The sequence below is a fragment of the Amblyomma maculatum genome, chromosome 3, assembly GCF_055883805.1.
Source record: "Amblyomma maculatum isolate TAMU_Amacu chromosome 3, ASM5588380v1, whole genome shotgun sequence".
In the NCBI taxonomy this organism is placed as follows: domain Eukaryota; kingdom Metazoa; phylum Arthropoda; class Arachnida; order Ixodida; family Ixodidae; genus Amblyomma; species Amblyomma maculatum.
In genome coordinates this window covers 39,778,376-39,789,501 of record NC_139346.1, presented here as the reverse complement: position 1 = coordinate 39,789,501, position 11,126 = coordinate 39,778,376, and positions in this window count along the sequence as shown.

Sequence of the window (11,126 nt, the reverse complement as noted above, 5' to 3'; positions counted from 1 at the left end):
TTACTACCAGTTCCCCACTCTCATTTGATGGAACTGTATCTCCTACAGCTACTTGGGTTGGCATGCAGTTCACCTCGCTTAACGGCGTCACTTCGGACTTCTCGCCGATTAAGCCTGTGCTAACCGCCTCAGCTAGTGGCTCGGCCAAGGTAACACGATGCTCTTCTGTTAGAGGCTCGGTCGGCTCGCTACTGCGGTCACATTGCTCGGCCGCTTCCCCAAGCTGTTTCTCACAGTCTGGTACCTTTGACTTTTCAGGCTCATTTGTGTCTACGGCGTACGTGGTCTTATTCTCAGTGTGCTGTTCTTCACACTCCGGTGCAAGTTCGATTTGCTCCGAAACTTCCGCACTGTCTAGCCATTTGCTTACAGCGGCTTTCAACTGGTACGCCAAATCAAAGTACGACTTGTAACACTTTTTCTCGCTCTCATATCTTTTCCGAAGATCATGAGGCGTTATCTGATATCGTATCAGCAATGACTCTTTTAGTTCAGCATAATTTTTCAAGCGGTCGCCAACCAATCGCTTGATTTCTTCCGACGCTTCAGCGGAGAGAAGAGCTACCAACATCTGCGCCCAACTATCTCGCTCGAAACGTTTACTTCTGCAGACACTTTCGAAGTCTGCCAAATACTTTGCCATATCCTCGGCGATGAGGAACGGTGGCGGACTGTCTCGCGGTATTGAACTGTTACAATGAATGGCATTAAAAGCTTTAATCTTTTCCACGCTCATTCCATGTGCTGAAATCTCCAGCTGTATCAGTTTGCTTACGCGGGCGTCCTCTTTCTCGTAACGTTCCCTACGTTCACGATCCTCTTTCTCGTAACGTTCCCTACGTTCACGATCCTCTTTCTCGTAACGTTCCCTACGTTCACGATCCTCTTTCTCGTGACGTTCTCTACGTTCACGAATCTCTTTCTCGTGACGTTCTCTACGTTCACGTTCCTCTTGACGTTCGTCAATGATCTCAAGGCATTCCAAAAGCTCGTCATCTTCAGCTTCCAACGCAAGAATAGCCTTTAACACTTCTGGTTTTCTGAGTTTGTCTGACAAATTCAGACCCAACTCCTCCGCAAGCTCCAGCAATTTCGGTTTGCGCAACGACTTCAAATCCAAATTCATGGCTGTTCCGAATGCTGCCTTCTCTACTGCCCACTATTGCCTTGCTGCACTTAACCCAGCAACAACGACAACACAATTACCAGCTCTGTTCTCTACTTAACAAAAGCCTGGCAAAACTCAGTAGAAGAAAGTCCCGCACTCACCAACCTCGCAGCCAAGAATCCAACGCAGTCGTTCCGCTGCAGGCAACCAGTCATCACACAGGGCTCATTGCACTGCTCCCGCCTTTCCGCTGAGCTGCTTTGATTCACGGGTCACGCCTCGGACATCTCCGCTCTTCCCACCAGATGTTGCACCTCAGTCAGGCCTGGCTCGTTTCATCGACCACGGTCACTGCTTGGTCGTCCTCGTCTCTCCGCTGTTCACCAGTTGTTGGACGACGGTATCGCCTGGCTCGTCCCTCCAACCACGGTTACGGCTTGGTCGTCCCACCGATGCCTACCAGTTGTTAGGTTTGGGTCGCGTGCGCCCCTCGGTAGCGTTGGCCTGGCGGCTCCGTGGACGGCGGACGGCATGAACGGTCCCAGCAAAGACGAGGCGTCTTCTAACGAAACAACCTTTACTGCAACATCTTGAAGAAACGGGCAGTGAAGCTGACCCGGAGAGATTACAGACACTCTCACACAGCTGGTGTCTAGCGTCGTGCCAACGGCGCGTCAAAGTAGTCTCTGTCCCAGCGGAGTAGGCCGCTGCTTTTTATAGGTTTTCCCGTTCACAGGGAAAGGGTAAACCCTCACAGGAAAGGGAGAGCCAAACATGTTGGTTCACGACGAATGACTCAATCGCAGATGGTCCGACCTCATCTCCTCCACCTCCTGCAGACGGGCGAGGGCGGCGCCCTCTCTCACGAGCTCCAGGCTTGGCCGGCGTTTGCACACGCACACGCACGCACACACATTTGGCGCGTGGCAGGAACACGTCGAGTCTTGCCCGCGGGAAGAAGCGTTGCGCGGCCGATGAACGGCGTCGAAATGGCCGATCCGCTCGCGGTTCTGCCTGTTGCTATGCGGTGGCCGCGTCAGCTGTCCCACTTCTCGGTGGAGAAACGTAACAACGGAAGGGAGGAAGGTGGGAATGAAAGTGGAAAGAGAGAAAGAGGAGCCGTAGTGGAGGGCTACGGAGTAATTTCGACCACCTGGGGATCTTTAAAGGGCAACTCCGGAGGTTTTTTGACATTCGAATATTCTAATAAGATTTTTACTGTATATTCTCCTCTCCGTCCTGACGCATTCTACAAAATTTGGGCGCCGTACGATAATCCGTTCGCGCGCAACACGAATTTAAAATATGCTGTTTTCATGGCTTAAGTTGAGACTATTTCTGCCGGCAACACTGAGTTTCTGACGTCACAAACAGTATACCGGCGTTACTGTCCAGTTCCCGCATGATTATGAAATTGTGAAGCTTATATTGAACTACCTCAGAGATTTTATGCAATGTTTCATAATTTCCATGCGTTATTTTCACCATCCAATGCACGTACGAGTGTTTCTCTAATACTGAGTGTGACGTCACCACTTCGTCACCTGGGACGTCGTTTCTGGCCGTGAAAGCAGTTTCGGTTTCGATTTGCTGTTTTTCTTTTTTAAAAATACTTTTAATTGGAATTTCGAAAAATGGTTTTTTGTGTTGGAGTCAGGACGTGCCGAGGAATGTAATTCAATGAAAAACAGAAAATGATGGAAAAACCACCGGAGTTGACCTTAAAGGTCAACTCCGGTGGTTTTTCCATCATTCTGTGTTTTTGATTGAATTGCATTCCTCGGCACGTACTGACTTGAACACAAAAAACCGTTTTTCGAAATTCCAATTAGAAGTATTTTTAAAAAGAAAAAACAGCAAATCGAAACCGAAACTGCTTTCACGGCCAGAAACGACGTCCCAGGTGACGAAATGGTGACGTCACACTCAGTATTAGAGAAACACTCGTACGCGCGTTGGATGGTGAAAATAAAGTATGGAAATCATGAAGCATTGCATAAAATGTCTGAGGTAGTTCAATATAAGCCTCACAATTTCATAATCATGCGGGAAGTGGACAGTAACGCCGGTATACTGTTTGCGACGTCAGAAACTCAATGTTGCCGGCAGAAATAGTCTCAACTTAAGCCATGAAAACAGCATATTTTAAAGTCGTGTTGCGCGCGAACGGATTATCGTACGGCGGCCAAATTTTGTAGAATGCGTCAGGACGGAGAGGAGAATCTACGGTAAAATTTTTATTAGAATATTAGAATGTTGAAAAACCCCCGGAGTTGCCCTTTAACGCGCGCTGACATCGCACAGCACACGGACGCCTCTTCGTTTCGCCTCCATCGAAACGCAGCCGCCGAGGTCGGGTTCGAACCCGGGTACTCCGGCACAGTAGTCGCGCGTCTTTATTTGGTAGAAAAATAAAGTTGTTATCACCATCATCATCATTTGGGCGACCAACTCGCGCCGTCCGTGAGAGACGGCGGTGCGCATGAACGGCGGCCTAACTCCCGCTCTCTCCGCCAGGAGGGCCACAGGTGTTATGACGTCACGCATCAAAGCTGGGCAACCAAGGGATTCCAGGTTAGGAAGCAGGAGTGAGCGGCCGCGCGTTCGATGAGCTCCGTCGAACGCAGCCGTTGAAGTCCAAGTTTCGAACTACGGCGTGCATTATACTGCTGGATTCGACTACACACGTGAAGTGGAGTCCGAGGAGACCCCAAGTTCGGAGGTAGGCACACTAATTTGCCTATTTTTCGGCGGCCCACGCGGGACCGCTAGGCCTACCAGTAGGCCTAGCAGAAGAAAAACGCTCTCGGCGGCGGGAGCCACAGAAGAGCATGAGCAACGCAATGGAGCTGGTGGAGGGAGAGACTATCGACCCCGCGGAGCTAACTAAGGGTACGTGGTTTATTACGAAAAAGAAAGGCCGCGTAGTGCCCCTCGAAGAGGAAACGCGAACCGCGACCAAAGATGAGGAAGAGCGGCGGACTACAGGTCACAAGGCCACCATCGGAAGAAAGCTAGCGGCAAAATCGGTAGAGAAGCAGTCCGTGCAGTACCGAAGGACGCCGAAAAAATAATAATACGCCCCCGGGGCGGAGTCAGCCGCCTAATAGAAGGTTGAATGATTGAACTGGCTGAATCGATCGCCCGCGCCGCCGGCATCGAGCTCAAGGACGCTGAGAACGACATCTTCTCGGCAAATATAAAGCAACAATCCATACTAATCGCCACTACTAGCGAAGAGCGTGGAAGAAGGTACGCGGCTTTGCGCGTAGTTTTTTGCGGCAGCGAGAACATAGAAGCAAAGGCCTATCCCGCTATGCCTGAAGATTGCGGCAAGGGAGTCGTGCACGACGTCCCCCTACGCTATTCCAACGAAGAGCTATTGGAGCGAATACGCAGGAGAAAGGAGAACCCTTCAGTGCTCGGTGTTCGCAGACTGGGAGCAACCTCCAAGACAATACTAATCCTCTTCGAAGATCAGAAGGTACTGCGCTGGGTGTACCTATCTCCTTTCGCGCAAAGATGCGTCTTGTACAAGAAGAAATATGAAGTTTGCCACGCGTGCGGGCGCATGGGACACCGAGACGACGTCTGTCCGGATCCGACGAATAAAAAGTGCCGCGGATGCGGCATGGAAAACCCGAAAGAAATTCATCTGTGCGAACCGAGGTGCCAGCTATGCGGAAAGAATCACCTCCTCGGCGACAAGCGATGCCGGGAGATATGTAGAACCCCTTAAAACACCAAAAAATGACGATGGGAGAAAAAACTGGGTCAGCAGGAACAACTGAAAATGGCTGATGCAACGCAAAACTGAGAGCGCGAGGGACGCCCAAGAACCAGAAATGGTGAAGAGGACCCCCGACTACTAAGGAGGAGATCGAGATCAAACAGTACCCTATTGAAAAAACCTATTTGCGATTTGAATAGGTCCTTTATAAAACGATATGAGAGTATGCAGGAGTCGATATGGGGCATAAAGGACCCGCAAATAAGCATACAGGACTGGTGGGAGAAAGTACAGGACATGGAAGAGGTCCTGTGCACTCCCATTAGAGGCTCCTATAACTCCTGCATATTGCATGCAGGATACGTTTTAGGAGGTAAATGAGGTTGAGTAGGTCCTGTCCCACACATGCAGGTCCTGAGTACTAGATTACAGGAGCTGGATGTGCTCCTATATCACCGCATGTAGGATATTATGTACATGTTCGCACGACGTACGTCCGCAGGCAAATCTTTATATACACGGTGTCGCAGCTCAATTGGATCATGATTTAAAAAAAATGACTGCAAACAACTGTTCTGCAATCGACTCTAGTGAATATTGTCTCGATCGAGATATGAATTAAGTCCGCGAATACATTCGTGTATATTATAGGCGCGCGCGCACCACAATCGCACAAAAATATGCGGCCGGAAAACACCGGGAATTCCACGTGATCGCGTACGTTGCTGTATATCATACATACGTACGTGCACCTATAGCTTTCACTCACGCGCTCACTTCGTTCATTTTCCTTAATTGTCCGATCGATCGAGTGCTAGGTATGTATACAGTCGACGGCGCATGCCCGCGGTGCACCACCATGTCGCGCGGGTATAGTATATCTGATGGATCGCCACGACGAATTTAAAGCATGGATCAAGCAGCTGCATGCGGACCGCGCGGCGCATGGAAATGTCAACTCGCTGCGGCGCGTACATTGCCGGCCGGTGGAGGCCGTGTACATATATGCTACGCGGTTACGACGGCCCAATCCGTGTCGCGATCAATTGCTCCTACATGGCCTCGTGCTGTGGGAGCGCCGACTGCCCTGCAGTGAAGGCAGCGGGCTTCGGTCGAGATACGTACGTATATATCTCAATTAAGCGAGTCGATAGACGCGCCTATTTGTCCGGAACAAACTTGTACTTTATCTCCTGCACGAACCTAAACTCGAGAGTTGAGGCACATATAGCTTTGAATATATGTATGGCATTAATAATTAATCGATCTATGCTTATTGCCGTGAAATATAGTTGTTGCCATCGAGCGCCATAAAAATAGGACGATCGACCCTGATCTTGCGGAGCTTCACGGGCGCACGACCGGAACAGCTGCCAGCTTGTTTACAATTTTTTTTTTTGGCATTTCATTTCTACCGAATAATAGGGGATAAGCTAAGACAACTCCATCGGAAGTATCTCGGTGGGGTCGACATTTTAATGTCGTGCTGAACAACTTTGCTACTCCTGCATATTATAACCATATTGATGTCAAATAATAGTAATTAACTTGCGGCAAAAAAATTACTATTGTCGTGATGTATCTCACAGAACTCCCCAAAATATTCACTTGACTTAAAATTGGACTAAGACTGCTCTAGTTTTCACTTCCAGTGCTATTTAATTTTAGGGCAGCGTGCAAATGCCGTGCAATTTTTTTTTTATTTACAAATACTGCAACCCATTTTGGCCCAAGCAGGAGTGGCATAATAAAAACTAGATACCAGCGACTCGAGACACATGGCCCAAGGCCGAAAAAGCATGTATGCTTCTTTGCAAACTTATTTCATTTTTCAATATGCAAAAGGTGCTAACCACCTGCGTTACCTGCAGCAAAGTCAGAGAATGTGATATCCAATATGCACTAGTGACAGGGCTGCAAGTAAATATACTTGGTGGTTGAGAAATATGGCATAAGAAAAATGTTTTGTTTCATACAAAATTTCATGTTTCTTTATTGCATACTGTACACTGGAAAAAACTGATAAATATGTATCCAAAGAAAAAATTCTATTTCAAACAATGTCGCACAATGCTAAAACTATGGGCACTGACAAAATGTTGGCAGACACAAAACCACTAGTCTATAGACCTTTGCAACGAGGGCCCCCAGAAGTCTCCGCAATGCTCACTGTGCTGTTGTGAGCGACACAAAACCACTAGTCTACAGACCTTTGCAACGAGGGCCCCCTAGGAGTCTTCGCAATGCTCACTGTGCTGTTGCGAGCACTTGACGTCAGTACAATGGAAGCGGCAGTGGAATCTGTTTGCAACAGCCAAGAGAGGAGGCGTTCTGACCTCCTCCTCGCCCAATGAAAAAGTCTATAGGCTACATTGTTTAAAATAATAAACATCTTATACATGCAGCACTACTAATAACTGCCACATTTGTGTATATAGTATCACCATTAAAGATACATATGCAAACTGTACCTATATATCTAGGCAGCATAAAACTTGCATAAGGATAATGAATATGAGGAAGATAATGAAGAATAACAAAAGCAAGGAAAAAATAGTCCCCACCTTTTTTTTATTGACATGAAAATAACGCAATAATATGATGGCTGCGAGTGTCACAAACACCCGCCTTTTCGGTCAACAGAGGCGCGGGATCCCCTTCATAGTTACCCGCTATACCTCTATCAGGCTTAAGGACACAGTTAAAGGTTAGGCTGGTCAACCCGTGAAGAATGTTTGTCAGTTTGTGATTGAGGAACATGTTCTAGACAGTCACTTTTTGTTTACAAACAATTGGATATTTATAACTAGTAGTCCAAATTACACTGCATAATAATAAAAAAAATGCCAGGTCATGATAGTGATAAAAGATGACTTGGTAAATGACAAGAGGAAAAACTGATAATGAACAAACACTGCGATAAAAGAAGACTAAGAAAAAAAAGCAAGTATTCCAGATAAAGTAAGTAAGGGCGAGAGTTACACAGAGCGTAAAATACTAAGCCAGATCAAGGTTTAAACAGAGACAAAAACAATAATCAGTTAACCGACAGTCTGTTAAAAAAAGGCATTCTGACGGCCTTCATGTTCCATCGTAGTCGCAGAGTTGATCAGTAGTGGCGGCCGTACAAGATGAAGAGAAACGAGTTGATCGCAGGCTCAGTGAAAAAACAAGACACTTTCCCAGAGCAAGCGGCCACGAGAGTGGGCCGAGAGACCTCATCTCCCCAGAGCGTACTGCCGCGGGCGTGCTGCAGTCTGCCTTTTTATACTGTTGGCTGGCTGTACTGTGGCCCATCGTCAGGTATGCGCGCTGGCCAGTCACTGCCCCAGAGAGTCATGTCGAAGCATGCTCAGAGGAGCGAGGAGACTCTGTAACTTCTGCTCTATTGTGAGGCAGCTTGTGACATACAGGTAGCCACAAAGCTGGCTATCAGATATAAAACAGAGTAAATAGTAATTTAGTATTTACACATTTGATTTTATTTTTAAACATCCATCAAACCATACATGTAATCAACGAATCTGAAAGTGCAGAAATAAGTTGAAAGGGAAACAAAACATTGTGTTCCCATAGTATCAATTCGTTGCCACATCATATATATGCACCTCATGCAATCATACCAGTATGCAATATAATTGCATACTGAGAAGACCATTACAACAATTCGGCATGACCAATTTAAAGGGATTGAAACACCCCATATCCTTGTGGAGGTGGTCCAAAAGAGTGACAAAAAACAGGGCACTTTTATCCTAAATGTATACAGCCCCCCCTCCCAACGAAAGATCGACTTCGACAGACTTCTCGGAGAAACATTAAACTTGGTAAGAGGAAATCAGCTAATTATATTAGGCGACTTTAATGCAAAAGACCTGGCCTGGGGATACACTCGACAGGACAAGAGAGGCCGCATTATTAGAGAGCTAATAGACAGACATGAATTAACACTGGTAACGGACCCGGGAGTGCCCACGAGAACGGGCAACAGTGTGAGCAAGGACACTACCCCGGACCTTACGATGGTCAAGAACTGTGGCGATGTTGAGTGGATAAACACGCTTAACGATCTCGGCAGTGATCACTATATAGTGAGCACGACCATCCACACCTACAAGATCAGGCGACAGGTTGGCGCAGCCAGGATTACCAACTGGCACAAGTTCAGAGAAGCGCAGGAGGAGGACCAAGGCGAGATTGAGGATCTTGATAGCTGGTGCGGGGCGCTGCGGAAAAACAAGCAGAGATTTACCCAAGAACTGACACGCACAAATGAGACACCAGAAATAGACGCCCATCTACTCCACCTGTGGGAAGCGAGGAGGGGACTGTTAAGAAGATGGAAGAAACAGAGGCACAATCGAAAGCTTAGGATGAAAATTGTGGAGATCACAAAGAAGGCGGCGGAGTACGCTGAACAACTGACGAGAGCCAACTGGGGCAAATTCTGCGACTCTCTGCAGGGGACGCTCAGCACTTCCAAGACGTGGCGAATTCTAAAAGCCATCATGGACCCCACCAAAACCAAGCGAGAGGGGCAGAAGTCGCTGGAGCGGTTGCTACACACATTCCCAGGCACGAAGGAAGATGTGATCAAGGCTGTCCACGACAAATGCTACGGAGTAGACCTAGAGGATCCATATCCATACGCAGAAGATTACAAAGGAAACCCAAATCCGAAAATGGACGAGCCGATCACGGAGGAAGAAGTCCGGACGGCAATAGCAAGTGCCACTCGAAACACAGCGGCTGGTGACGACAAGATCACTAATGGCATAATTCGGAACATGAGCAACAGCAATATCAAGGCACTGGCGCATTTCATGAACAAGCATTGGGAAGCAGGAACGGTGCCAGCGCAGTGGAAACACTCGGTGGTCATCATGATCCAGAAACCCGGGAAAAAATTGGCAATAGAGAATTTGCGGCCCATTTCTTTAACTTCGTGCCTGGGAAAGATTTTCGAGAGGGTTGTCAATAATAGACTGAAAAATTACTAAGAGGATAGCGCTCAGATGCCGGACACCATGTTTGGCTTCAGAGAGAAGCTATCAGCCCAGGACGTTCTCCTGCAGATTAAAGAAGAGGTCTTGACAGGTATCCCACGCTCGGCAGAACACGTAGTTTTGGCAGTGGACATTAAAGGTGCATTTGATAATGTTAGTCACAAGGCGATCTTAGATGGCCTGGCAGACACGAATTGTGGAACCAGAGTCTACGAGTACGTTAGGAGCTTTCTGAGTAACCGGACGGCCGAAATCAAGATTGGCAATATAGAAACAGAGACCTTCTCCCCGCCCAACAAAGGGACACCTCAAGGAGCAGTCATTTCGCCCACGCTGTTCAACGTGGCAATGATTGGCCTGGCCAGGCGCCTCGAGAAGGTGGAGGGCATACAGCACGCTATGTATGCTGATGACGTCACCATCTGGACGACCACAGGATCACTCGGGGAGAAGGAAGCGAAATTGCAAGAAGCAGCATCTGTCATCGAAGAATATCTAAAGCAGAGGGGCTTGGAGTGCTCATCACGGAAATCAGAACTGATCAGATTCTGGCGAGGGAAGGGCAACCGCTCTGCTCCCACAGATCAAGGCCACAAGCTCGAGATCCGGCTACAAGGGGAGACAGTGCCCGAAAAGACAACCGTGAGGATCCTGGGGATGTGGCTCCAATCGAATCAAAGGTGTCAACACACGCTTAATCTGCTCAAGACCTCGACCCAGCAGGTCGCCCGAATGATAGCACGGGTGACCAGCAAAAAGATGGGGATGAAGGAGCCCGACACACTCAAACTTGTCCGGTGCCTCGTTATTAGCAGAGTAGCGTATGCTCTACCCTACTTCAATATGACCAAAGGAGAGGAAGACAGAGCGGACGCCATCATCAAAATGGCTATCAAGACCGCACTCAAGCTCCCCAAGAACACACCGAACCACAAACTAGCAGCTCTGGGTCTGCACAATACAATACAAGAATTAGCAGAAGCCCAAATCAAGTCACAGCTAAACAGACTTCTACAAACGAGGACGGGAAGACGGGTGTTGGAAAGACTGGGATATAGCACACACCTACAGGGTTATAACAAGACAAGTGAGGTATCGCAGGAAGTCAGAAATTGGTACCGAGTTCGGCCCATACCTAGAAACATGGACCCCTGCCTACACCCGGGAAGAAGGCAGGCAAGGGCAGAGTATTATGAAAAAACATTTGGCCAACAAGACACGTCAAGGTTCACCGACGCAGCCTTATACGAAACCAACGCAAAGAGGGCGATAGCCACGGTCA